Source organism: Gossypium hirsutum, chromosome A08 (genome assembly GCF_007990345.1).
Source record: "Gossypium hirsutum isolate 1008001.06 chromosome A08, Gossypium_hirsutum_v2.1, whole genome shotgun sequence".
Taxonomy (NCBI): Eukaryota; Viridiplantae; Streptophyta; class Magnoliopsida; order Malvales; family Malvaceae; genus Gossypium; species Gossypium hirsutum.
Genome location: NC_053431.1, coordinates 105,968,942 through 105,983,010, shown reverse-complemented (window position 1 = coordinate 105,983,010; position 14,069 = coordinate 105,968,942). Strand labels below are relative to the sequence as shown.

The 14,069-nt window shown below is 32.5% G+C and overlaps 1 long non-coding RNA gene across 2 annotated transcripts in view; it reads left to right on the top strand.

Moving 5' to 3' along the window:
- LOC121204488 (uncharacterized) overlaps positions 1–12,932 on the top strand; it is a 31,361-nt gene extending 18,429 nt beyond the window's left edge. The window contains exons 5-6 of one of the 2 annotated variants that reach the window (XR_005899406.1): positions 11,871–11,957; positions 12,512–12,931. This is a non-coding gene — a long non-coding RNA (uncharacterized lncRNA). Of the gene's footprint in view, positions 1–11,870; positions 11,958–12,511 lie in introns of both variants that reach the window. The other variant, XR_005899407.1, reaches the window with a different exon arrangement.
- The last annotated feature ends 1,137 nt before the right edge of the window (positions 12,933–14,069 follow it).

The following is a 14,069-nucleotide window of genomic DNA, read 5'->3' as shown; positions in this document are numbered from 1 at the left end:
TAATCCTTCTACCTCTCCACTCGACGTACCCCGGAGTCGTAGCAGGGCTAATAGCTACTCCCTTTAATCGACAAGTCTTATTCCAAGCACTAGAGATCTCACTGACCTTCCTCTTGTAGTCAGCTCCTCTATACCCGAACTCACTTTGAACCAACTCGTAAGTTGTCAGTATGAACTGTCTCAATCCATGTTGCCTCAACACAAGCAAAGGGGCATAACCAATGGCACCCCAAATTCCCAACAAAGGGACCCAATCAAAACTGCCGCACCAGTAAAGAATCTCACCAGGAATCATCCATGGAGCCCTCCACTCCAAATCCTTTGACTGCAGGTTCTGAAGTAGCGCTATCCAATTTGTTCAGGAATATCAACTCTCCTAGTTGAAGCTGTTATGTCCTTCAAGGGGGAGTAATCCTCAAAGAAGACCCAACAAACCACCCTATCTATCAATCGGAAGTGACTGTAGAACAAAGCTAAAAGTAACTGAGCACAACCAACAAACCTGCCTGCACTGGCCCTCCTACATGCATTCAAGGACCTGAACGTCTCCGCCAAAATTGCAGAAACAGAAGTGACCTGTTTGCTAAGTCAATGGAAGAGATCTGTGGTCGCCTCGTCCACATATCCCAAGGCCCTGGGGAAAACCATCAATCCGTATAAGCTTAAGGTAAAAATGTCTACCCTCTTCGCCTCGTCTGGATGTGTTTGGATCAGATCCTTCAAAGCACCCCACGAAATGCACTTACTGTCACCCTTTTCCTTAATTCTAGCCAAGATCCACTGCTCGCTCATCCCTGTAATGGTCATCAACTTTTTACCAAAGGTTGGGATACAAGCAGCTCGAGAATAAATCCTATCACACTAAAATCTAGGACACCGAAGTAAGGCTGTGTACTCCTCCACAGTAGGCACTAAATCTACCTCCCCAAAGGTAAAACAACTGTATGCTGGGTTCCAAAACTGAGCGAGAGCTTGAAACAAGTTCTCATCAAACAAATAGGGCAAATATCTGTACTTACCGTAGAATGATTGCTTGGTCTCATTGCCCCACTAATCCCAAATCGCCTTAAGCTCCTGCAGATTATTCTGTGTGACATTGATACGAGTGTAGTCTGACAGATCCGACATATATCCCACAGTTATGCTATCCCCTTTTCCTAGCTGAGTTTGCTTCGACCATCTATGGAAGTTAGCGTTGCCCTCCACTCTATTAAGAAGTCCGTTTTCCATAATAAAATTTCCTAACTTAGAAACCGACTGTGAATCGATACCTTTCAGATGTAATATGACATGCAACAAAGAAAAAAAATTGTCAGTATCATATGATAAATAACTTATAAGGGTAATAATCTAGAGTACCACTATCCAAATTGAGCTTTTACAATTTTTCTATATGAGGTTTTAGTTCTAAAGTTGAGGTACCTGAACCAGCAGATTCCTCGATTCTCACCCATTATGGGCTCATTTGAATCGAGTTCAGTTCAGGGGAATACATTTTCCTATGGCTACACGGAGATGAAAATCTCAAGAAACCATAGGTACAGATGTATCCCAAAAGTGATCCACTATCCTGCACGGAGGCGAAAACCTCACGAAGGCGTAGTTTCTCACTCTCACTTAAGGGTGTGACCACAACGGTCATGCAAATGTAATGCGTATCAGAATATATAACATATGCAATAATACAAACACATGTAATGCAAAGAGGATTGAATTTTAAAATTTTTCCAATTTTTGACATTAAGAGAAAAGGTAATCAATTATACGGCTTGACTCTCTTATTGGTCCCCAACGGAGCCGCCAAGCTGTCGAAACCATTTTTAAATCGAGTTTTGGAAAATGGGAATCGACTTTAAGAAAAACGAAAACGGGAGTCGCCACCAATCTTTTTAGGTGTGATTGGATCACCTTATAAAATGTTTTGTTTTAAAACATTAATTTTGGTCTACGAAAGTCGAGAAAATGGATTCGGGAGTCGGTTACGTACGAGGAAGGGTTAGCACCCTCGTAACGCCCAAAAATTGGTACCTAATTGATTATCAAGTGTCTTTAATGTCGGAAATTTGAAAGTTTTAGGATGCAAACCTCTTTTAATTAGAATGTCTCAATTTTGAAAATTAAGGCTCACTTATTTTAAACGAGTCAAAACATCACATCCAATAAGTTAGGACGCAACATTTTAAAACCTTTGAAACTAAGCTCGTCTTTCGAAAATTTCTATCTCGAAACAACAAAACGCCATATCCAGTAAGTTAGGACACTATGTTTTGAAATCTCGAAATAATTGTTTAAGCTTTGAAAACTCAAAATCACTTAGAAGGGTGCTTGACTATTCGAATTCAATGAGAAAAGTCGCAACCCAGTAAGTTAGGGCACTACCTTTCTCGAAGTTTCCAAACATCAAGCATTGCCTTTTATTTTTTAAAAAAAAACCTTGAAATATTATTTTAAATGACGTTTTAGGATGACATATTAATGCATCATGAAGCATAGATGTACAAAATATTCTAACATTTCCATACAAACATAAATAATATCATTAAGACAAAACTAAATAACATGAACATACGTTTAATGAAAAAATCATACTAGGGTAAATATAAGATAAGAAACAAATAAAACATGAGTAAACTAAAAGAAAAACATAATACATGCAAAAATTATACAACAATATATATCATAAAATAGCACATAAAAGAAATAATTAAACATAGCATATAAAAAAGTGAAACTATGCACAAATAAGATAAATGACATATACTGAAAAACTGAATAAATAGAACATTTACAAATTATAAAAATATAATGCAATAGTTCAAAATACATGAAATGATAATATAATATATATACATGCATAGAAAATATATATTTGAAAATAAACTATATAAAAAGGTTAAATATTATAATATATAAAATACATAATCAAATGTATAAAAGATAGGAATAAATATACATATTTGAAAAATGAAGAAATTAAAATAAAAAAAGGGTTGAAAAACTAAGATAGACGAAGAATTAAATAAGAACAAACCACAGAGAGTAAGAACGCAAGAGGGAGAGAAATTTGAGTGAATGCTCTCAAGAATTCTTATTGCTTCCCAAAACTCAAGTGATTTACAATGAAGGGAAAGGCCTCTATTTATAGTTGAGCCTCCCCAAATCCAACGGTACAGATCAATTACATCAACGGTTAAAATTAAAGGATATCTACAAATTAAATCTCCAAGATTACAAGATCATATCTTCAAGATTGCATATCATATCTAAGATTGCATATCATATCTAAGATTGTATCATATCTAAGATTGCATATCCTTAAAGATTATATTTCCAGATGAGTCAAGCTTATAGATGGACCATAAATCTTTTCAAGTAATGGGCCATTCCGATTGGGCCAAATTATATGTTTATAATTTTGTACTGGACTTGGACTTTGTTTTATTTTTATTTTTTGGGGGTTTATTATTTTAAATACTGAAATGGGCCGAGCAAAAATGGGCTATTACATAATTTATTTATTAATCTTTTGTATACGGGTTAGCTTCTTTGTTTACTTAGTTGCTTCAATTATCTTTTGATTTTTGTCACTATGTATTTTGAAATTAAAAAATATATTAAATATAAAAAATATGATTTTTTTAATAAAAGTTATTTTAAATATAAAATGTGAAATTGATATCAACATAAAATTTAACACAAATATTTTATGGCATTATCAATAATTCAATTTTAACATTAATTTATAAAGATTTAATATGATTAAACAATTCAATAATATAAAAAGAACAAAATGTGAAACTTAATTTAATAATATAAATAGTAGATATAAATAAAATTATTACTATTTAGGTTTAGAGATTTTTTTGTTGATTTTTTTATTTAGGGTAAAGGGTGAAAAGTAAAAGTTTAAGGGGAAAATAAAAAAGTTTTGAGGCTTGGATGAGTAAAATTTTGGGGGGAAAGTAAATGGGGGAAAATAGTAAAAAAAAAATTGGGGGGAAAATGGGTTTGGGGTAGATGGAGGGTGGGATGGGAGAAAGTTTTGGGCGGAAAGTAAAAAAGGTTTGTGGGTTTCGGGTAAAAATATAAAATACTATAGTTTGATATTTAGTTTATTCAAATTATTCGAATTCGAAATTTAAACTCAATTCAAACTCGAAATTCAAAAAAAATTAGAGTTGACTTGAATAACTCAATTCGTTTAACTCAAAATTTATTTTTTTTTCAATTTTTTCGAGTTGAATCGAGTTTTTCTCACCACTAAAAGAAATAATATTAACTAGTTTACCTTTTTTTCTCTCCCTTTTTGTTATATAAAAAATAAACAAATAAATCTTAAGGGAAAGAAACAGATAGTTAGTTCAATAAGATAAGGAAAATAAAAAGCAATGAACTAAAGTCAAACTCAAGAGTATCTAAAAAATACCAAATAAACATTTAAGTGCAATAACAAACAAAAGACATTGAAATAGAAAAAGAACAATGTAAAGTATCAAAGTAAATTATGAGAATGCATGATATGCAAGAGGGGTCCTAACTCTTTTAAGGTGGTGGAGGTGGAGGGAATTGAGACATAATATGGCTACAAGTATAACTAGAGTGTCAGCCGAGAATTTTTGTTCTTACGGTGGAGCAGACGAATGAGGTGGAACTTGCTCTTAAGATGGAATTGAATCGGGAGTGCCACCAACATCTTCATCCTTATCCTCATGGATTTTGGGCTGAGCACCCTTAACCCATTGACCAATACGGGGGTCCTTCTTGTAGCCAGCATGTTGCAACGTACCAAAGCTTAGTGGTATAATTGTGGCCAAAGGAGGATCGCCTTGAGTAGGGATATTAAGGTGTTTGAAGATGCATGAAAGGTAGGTTCCAAAACGAAATGTAATAAAGCTAGTAAACTCCTTCCCTGTGACCTTAGTGATATCATCAAACATAATTAAAGCAAGGTTGGGATGCTTATTTGTTTGAAACCTTTCAATCCACCAATAATCAATGGATCGAAGGATAGCATGTTATGAAATCGAGCGTAAAATCCATGTAAGAATCAAATGAAGAAAATGATCATGATGGTTAAGTTCTGAAGCATTTGAGCTAGGAACGACTAGAATGGGATTAGAGAGACCCTTCTCATTTGATTCACCACTGGGAGGAAGTTTTAAAAATTCACTGAAATCATCAAGATTGAGACATATGAGAGTGGTCATAAGAAAAGAATTTATAATAATAACGGTCTCAGCCATCAGATCGTGTTTGAGATAAGCATTCAAATAAAATGCTCGAACACGGTTGGCATGGATGGAAGATCGAATTTTCAAAAAATCAATCCAATGCCAATCGACTAAATTTTGGAGATAAGAAAAGTTAAAATCAGCTAATGAGTTTAAATCAAGCGGTCGAGAGACATTAACTTTGCGAGTTGAAAAATATGTATTAAAATACATTCTCTCTGTAGAATTTCTGAAATATTCGTTTAAAAAGTCATTTTGGCCACTGGGTGGGTTGGACAAAGAGGTGTCAGTACGAGATCATTTCTTTAAAGGCATATTGACAAACTAGAATCCTAAGACACATTATACTACTTAGAATTTTTGTTCGGGAATTTTGTTAAACATTTAGTGGCCTAAGGTTTAAGGAAAAATTTTCAAAGAAATTTTTAGGTTGGGAAAACCCCTTGCATTAATAAAACAATATATATGTTTCAAAATCATCCAAAAAAAATTTAAACAAAAATTAACACAAACAAAATGTAATTTTTGAAATAAAAAAAGGTGAGTTTTTACATTGAAATATCATTGAAATGATGAAAAATTAATGTGAGAGTGTTGAATCCTTGGTAATGTTGGGAATTTGGATGATGTTGTTTGAGAAATTTTGAAGATTGAAAAGGATTTGAAAATTTTGTATGAAAGGATTAAGGGTTTTGGTAGAGAAAAAATAAGAAATGTTTTGCCCAAATGTGTTTAATAATGGTGTAAGTTGTTTTAAAAGCACAATGGTATAATACTTATAGTTAAGTATCGATACTTTTCCTTTTGTATCAATAATTTTGTTAAAATATTGATCCTAAAGTGCCCAATATGGTTTCAAAGTGCAGAAAACTTCGCAGAACACAATTCTAAGGCCTTAAAGGGTACTAAACTAAATTAAAAAGTTGTTTTTGCTATTTCTAATGATTTAATATACCTAATTGTATAGATTAAGCCATGATGCATATGAATCATAGAATATCATAAATTCATCAAAAATTGATTAATTTCACCAAATAAGGTCTACTTAAGCATATTCTAAGGCATAAAAAATACATACTAGACCATATTGGTCAAGATAGACTAAACATGCAACTTTAGCTCCTCTTTACTAGATGCATATAAAAGACATAGAAATCATTTATACATGCTTTTTCAATCAATTTGAAGTCATAAATAATTTTAAAAACATTAAAGTGCATAAAATTGTTTGAATTCAAAATCAAGTTAGGGTGGTGATACCTAGTTCTCTCGTAAGTGTCCAAAATCTTTGCTTATCTAAAAGTTTAGTAAAAATATCAACTAATTAATGCAAAGTCTCAACATATTCTAGAACTATATCTCCTATTTGGACATGATCCCTAAGAAATGATGTTTAATTTCAATATGCTTAGTTCTAAAGTTTTGGATGGAAACTTTAGTGAGACAAATAGCACTAGTATTGTCACACTTGATAGGAATGGTGTCTATCTTAATTCCACAATCCTTAAGTTGTTTCATCCATAAAACTTAAGCATAACAACTACTAGTGGAAATGTATTTCACTTTGGTGGTGGACAATGCATCACTATTTTGTTTCTTTGAAAACCATGATATGAGCATGTTGCCTAAGAATTGACAAGTACCGGAGTTGCTTTTCATATCTAATTTGCAACCTCTAAAATTTTCATCCGAGAAAGTATGCAAACTAAAGGATGAGTCTTTAGGGTACCAAAGGCCTAAATTAATAGTGTCTTTAAGGTATCTAAATATCCTCTTAATGGCTTATAAATGTGATTCCTTAAGACATGATTGATATCTAGCATACAAGTAAGCACTAAACACAATATCAAGTGTACTTGTGGTAAGATAAAGTAAAGAACCAATTATTGACCTATAAAATTTTATATTTACACAATTACCTTTCTTATCTTTGTTAAACTTTGTAGAAGCGCTCAAAGGTGTATCTTGTGGTTTGAGGATATCCATCCCAAACTTCTAAAGCATCTTCCTTATATACTTGGCTTGATTGATGAAGATGTCATCCTTCCTTTGCTTGATTTAGAGTCCTAAAAAGAAATTTAGCTCTCCTATTGTGCTCATCTCAGACTCACATTACATTAACTTTGAAAATTCTTCACAAAAGGAATCATTAGTAGCAAAAAAATAATATCATTTACACAAATTTTTACTGCTAACAGATCATTAGTGTCAACCTTCCCTTTACAAAAATCGTTCTCAACTGGAAAATTTGACAATCTTTCATACCAAGCTCTAGGAGCTTCTTTGAAACCATATAAAGCTCTAGAAAGTTAAAAAAAATAGTTTGAAAATTTAGAATCTTCAAAACCGAGTGATTGTTTAACATACACTTCTTCACTTATAAACCCATTTAGAAAATCATGTTTAACATCCATTTGATATAATTTAAAATCACTAAAGCATGCAAAGGCTAAAAGAATTCTAATGGCTTCCACTTTAGTTACGGGAGCCTAAGTCTCATCATAATCTATTTATTCCTTTTGAGTGTAACCTTGAGGAACAAGCCTAGCCTTGTTCCTCACTATGTTACCACTCTCATTTAGTTTGTTCCCAAAAACCCGTACCTATAGTAGATTTATCACAAGATCTTTCAACTAAGGTAGATACTTTGCTCCTCTCAAATTGATTAGCTCTTCTTGCATAGCCAATACCCAATATTCATCATTTAATGCTTCTTTGATATTTCTAGGATCTATGCATGAGATAAATGAAACATAATTACATGTGTTTCTAAGAGAAGATCTAGTAGTTATTCCTTTGGATGGATCTTCGAAAATCATACTATCTTTTACATAGTTGTACTCTCTTGGATGATTGACTTTTCTTTCCTCTAGAGTAAGCTCCCTTTGAGCATCTTGTATCTTTTCACTTGATGATTGATCTAGTTTTTCATCATTGTTCAAAATTCCTACATCATCAATACAAGAATCCCTTTTAGGAGGAGGGTTAGAATCATCGAAAATAACATGTATAGACTCTTTTCAACCACTTTTTATTAAAGAATCGATAAGCTTTATAATTTAAGGAAAAACCAAGAAAGATTCCTTCATCACTTTTTGCATCAAACTTGCCAAGATTATCTTTTATAATATTTAAAACAAAACACTTACATCCAAAAGGATGAAAATATCTAATGTTTGTATTTTTGTTTTTGAAAAGTTCATATGAAGTTTTCTTCAAAATAGGTTTAATCATTACTTGATTTACAATATAGCATGTAGTGTTTATGGCTTCCACCAAAAAATATTTTGGCAAATTGTTTTCACAAAGCATGGTTCTAGAAATTTATTCTAAAGTTCCATTTTTCCTCTCAACAACTCCATTTTGCTGAAGGGTTCTAGGTGTTGAAAAGCTATGGCTAATACCATTTGAGTTGCAAAAATTGTTAAAACCAAGATATTGAAATTCAGTTCCATGGTAACTTCTAACACCAATGATAGAGTGATCTTTTTCATTTTGATTAATTTTTGAAAATGTGATGAATTTCTTTAAAGCTTCATATTTAGTACTTAAGAAAAGAACCTAAGTAAATCTAGAGGAGTCATCTACAAGTACAAATGCATATTATTTTCCACCCAAGCTAGTTTTTCTATTAAGTCCAAAAAGATCAATGTGAATTAATTGTAAAACTCTATTAGTATATACATCATTAATAGGTTTAAAAGAAACTCTTTTATGTTTTCCTTTAGTACATGCATCAAACTTTATCTAAATCAAAATCAATTTTTGGTAATCCTCTTACTAAGTCATTTTTAGCTTAATTATGCAATATGCTTATGCTAGCATGTCCTAATTTCCTATGCCATAACCAAGAAGTGTTTTTATTCTTGGTTATAAGGCAAACATTTGAATCATGTACGTCATCTAGATGCACCAAGTAAATGTTTCCTATCTTATAACCTACAAGCACAATCTTATTAGACGCAATGTCAATAAATTTACAACCATTTGACTAAAAAATGACATTAATATCTTTATCACTCAATTGACTAATACTTGAAATATTTTTCTTAATACACATAAACCTTTTCAATAAAAATTGAAGAGCTTTTACCAATAAAGCCAATTTCTTCAACGAGTCCTTTGGAGTTATCACCAAATGTAACTTCTCATTCACTTTTTTGCTTTAGATTGATAAAGTGGCTCTTGTCACTGATCATATGTCTTGAGCATCCACTATTAAGGTACCATGAATTTGTACTTGAATTGTCCACCTTGAAGTATTGTTCATTTCCCTATAAACATAAAATTAACTTTTGGTTTTTTGTACCTAAATTATGTTGGGTCCATAAAGATTATTTCTTAAAATTCTTGTCCCTTTTGGTATTCATTTTGAAAGAGCATCAGTGTTTTGAGTAGCACTAATTCCTTTAGGGACCCATACACTGTTAACAAGTTTTCCCTTGCAAAATCTTGAGGGACTTCTATGTTTATAGTAATTAAAGTTAGTTTTAACAAATTTTTGTTTTGAATTTTCTCCGTTTCTCAAATCTTTTTGGAAAAACTTTGTTAAAGTGAGCTTTTTCACTCTTGAGCAACTCAAGTTGCTTTTGATGATCATCATGAGCTTTGGAAAATAAATTATGCAAGTCACAATTCTTTTTTCTCAAAATCATTTATAATAGCTTGCATGTCATTTATTTTCTTTTCAAGTTCATGATGATCATGATTTGTCGCTTATATTGAGCTTATGAAACTTAAAAAAAATCAATTTGGGAACAATTTGGGACTTATTTGAAACAAAATAGAAAAATGTAAGAAAAACTAAAAATAGGGGTCACACGACAGTGTGGCTCAGGGACATGATAGTGTGACAACCCGTGCAAAATTTGAAATAAGGTTACACGACAGTCTTGCTAAACCATGTGCCCGACCGTTTACAATTCGAAATAAGGTCACACAATTGTGCCGCAAACCATGTGTCAAAGTGTGTGTCATTCGAAATAGGGTCACACGGCCGTGTCGCCAGGCCGTGTAACAACCTATGATTGTGTGGAACAAACCTGCGCCAAAATTAAATAGGCCACATGGCTGTGTGGAGTGATTGTGTGTGGCACACGACCGTGTGACAGCCCGTTCCTCAAGCCGTGTGCACCTATAATGACTTTTAAAAGAAGCCAAAACATTACCAATTCCGTAGATGCCAAGCCAAACCAAAAGCAATCATTTACATACCTTTGAAACACATTCAAATAAGCTTAAAACATACCAAAACATTCAAATTAAGTGCCTAACCAATATGCCCACATTGGCACCACAATTTGTATATATAAACACAAGCAATTTAACTAAAAATCCAATCATCATATCAATTTTTGTTCTATCATGTATAAGGTTCCAAATATCATTTGCTAAAATCATTCATTCATGCTACTTACCAAATACAAATATATTAAATTCCAAAACTATAAGATACCAATGCTAAATTGACCATTTCCATATCTATTAACAGTTAAGAAACCAATACCAAACATATCTACCATTCAAATGGCAGAAAACAACTTTTTATCAAAAAAAGCCAACATGTTAATTCAACTATTTGCTCCACAACTATCATAAGATCAACAAGAAAGATAAACTTAACATCATATGACAACATTCACTTAATTGCAAATTTAACTACAACTTTAAGTTTGACAACTTGAAAACCCTATATATGTAACAGTCCGATTTTGACCTTAGTCAGAATAGTGATTTTGGGACCACATATCCGAGTCAAAAAATATTTTAATATTATTTACCATGTCTATTATAAGTGAATTGACATGTGTGAAAGTCTCGTGTGGAAATTTAACTGTTTGTGTGCTTAATTTGCAAAAAGGACCAAATCGCGTAAAATGTAAAAGTTGTGTGCCAGATGTTAAAGTGCCTATTTGAGTTGGCTTTCTAAAATAAGGGTCCTTATGTTGTTATTTTCCATTGGGAATGTTAATGGACTAAAACAACCATTCATTAAAAGGTTTTATAATTGTTTATAAAAGGGCAAAATGGGAAAATGTTTATTAAGTAATTAAAATAAAACAAAAGCATGAAATTAGCCATTTGTTCATGCTATTCCACCGAAAATACAAAGAAAAAGAAAAGAGAAAGCTCACTTAGAGTTCAAAACTTTGAATTGGTGAATTAGGTATGTGTTTTGCACGATTTTTGATAATTTCTATGTTTTTGTAATCGTTGCTTAGTATACTATCGAACCCATGCTTTAATTTAAGATTTTGGTGATGATTTTGAAATGTTCCATTGATGAAAATGTGGGCTTTGTGATGCTAGTTGATAAATTATGGAAGCTTGATGTTGGGTTTAAATGTTTTGTTTTTGGATTTTTGATGAAATTGAGTAATTTAGGCTAAATTGTGAAAATATTATTTTGAGGGACTAAAATGTGAAATAAATGAAATGTGTGGAATAGTATGAGTACTAGGAGAATTCGACTAAGCTTGTGTATATGCAAATTATGTGTATTTTGTAATTTTGTGAAATAGAGACTAAAGTGTCGAATGTGAAAATGTGAGGGCTAGTTTGCAAAATGCCTTAATTGTGTACATATGGATTGTTTTGAATTATTTGGTGAATAAAAGGGTTAATTTTGAATACATTTAGATCAAGAAAAGAGGAATTCAGACTTAGACCGAGGGAAATCAAAGATTGTAGAATAAACAGTCTGAGTCAACAAATTTCGAGTACGAGGTAAGTTCGTACTTAAAAGATAATGTTAAGTAATTTTTGATGCCTTTATTATACATGGGTTTTTTATAATTGAATTGGATGATATAATGATGAATTGAAAGCATTGGCACTAAGTGTGCGATTTAAACTAGCTTCGGCTACTCAAGGCACTAAGTGTACGATACCGACTTTGTTTCGGCTAGTTAAGATGGCACTAATTGTACGGAATCATTTTAGCTTCGACTAACCTTTACAGCACTAAGTGTGTAGATGTTAAAGTATAAACAATTTACACAAAGTCTTGAAATACTCAAACAAGAGGTGAGAATGAAAGTGAGTAAGCATGGGAAGAACCAGGTATGTATGATACCTTAGTGGTAGATGATATTATCTAGGTGAAGTTCATTGAATTGTTATGAACATATGGATTGGGTTGGTATAGATTTGATAGATGATTGAGAATTTGTAAATACTTGTGTGTTGATGTTTTATGTTTTATATACTATTGATGAATATAGTATGAGCTTACTAAGCTTTTGAAAGCTTACTTTGTGTGTGTTTGCATTGTTTTATAGATATCGAAGCTACTACAAGCTCGGGGACCATCAAGGACCATCACCATACTATCAAACTCATTTTGGTACCTTGAAAGTGTAAATATTTTTAAGTATGACATGTATAGGCTAGAATGTCTATGTATTTAAGCTTTGATATGCATATATGTTATGCCGTGAGAGTTGGCTAGCAAATGGTATGTTTGTGCTTAGTTTTGGTAAATGAATTGTGATGCCAAATTGTGTATGCTTGTAATGGTTATATGGCCTTGTATGTGGTGGTCATTTTGAAATATGCCAAGTTGAGGAAATGGTAAGTTTAAGCATGAGTTAGAAGGTGTCATAAGTGAGTTATGAAATAAGCATTTTGGCATGTTGTTGTAATAAGATTTTTAATGTGTTTTGGTATGGATTTGAATAGGTTATTGAATGATGATTTTTAGTTATAATGAAGCATGTTTTGAGCATAGAATTGGCTGAAAATTTTAGTATAAATGTTGTTTAATATTGCTTGTAGGAATGACCCAAAAAGGGGTGGCAAGTTGGCTTAAACCAAGCCTGCATTGTGCCACACGGTTAGTGAACACGGGCATGCCTTGTGGCCGTGTATGCAAAACAGTAACCTCTTAAGACCACACGGTTAAGACACATGGACGTGTCATATGGCCGTGGGCTTAAGTCAGTAGCTAGCTAAGTATCACACGGCCATGGCACACAGCAGTGTGTAAAAGTTAGTATATATACTCTGTATGGCACGGCTGGATCACATGGGCGTGTTTGGTGCTCGTGTAAGGCACACGGCCTGGTCACACGGGCGTGTAACCTCAATAGAATTGGAAAAATTTATCTAAGTTCTAAAAATTCTGAATGTGTTCGGTTTAGTCCCAACCTCTTCTAAAAGTATGTCTTAGCTCTTGGAGACCTCCATAAGAGATGAATTGTTGTTTTGCTTATGCATTAATATTATGTGATATCTATGATTCTGTATTGATCTGTAATGTTCTGTCTGTCTGGTAATGCCCCTTACCTATTCCGGCGACGGTTATGGGATAAGGGTGTTACAATATACATGCCACAAACCAAAATAACCAAATAAAAAACTATCGAACAAAGGCTCGATGTGTGACCTCTAAAGTTGATCCGTCCAACCAGTTCCGCAAAATGTTAACTACAGAAAGCAAGAACAAAATGAGCAAGCTTAAGAAGTTTAGTAAGTCCATAGCTAAAATTCAACTCAATTTACCTCAATTAGCATTTGAATACAAAAGAACTTAAATTATTTAACCCTGATAACCATTTACAAAATCACATAACATTAGTGTTAAAACATTTCATCATATAATTGATATCCCACAATAGTTCAAGCAAATTCAATTTATATATATAAACATCTCAATATTTTTCATCACATTAATTTTATAATTTAACATACTTGTATGATCATTCTTGATATAACATTACAATGAATATAATCTAGATTAATCAAATAGTTTTAACCTTAGTCACATAATTTCATAGCCCGGTGAAGTATAACAACATGACTCAGATACTCAGGTTTCCCCAAAACACACTAGAGAGC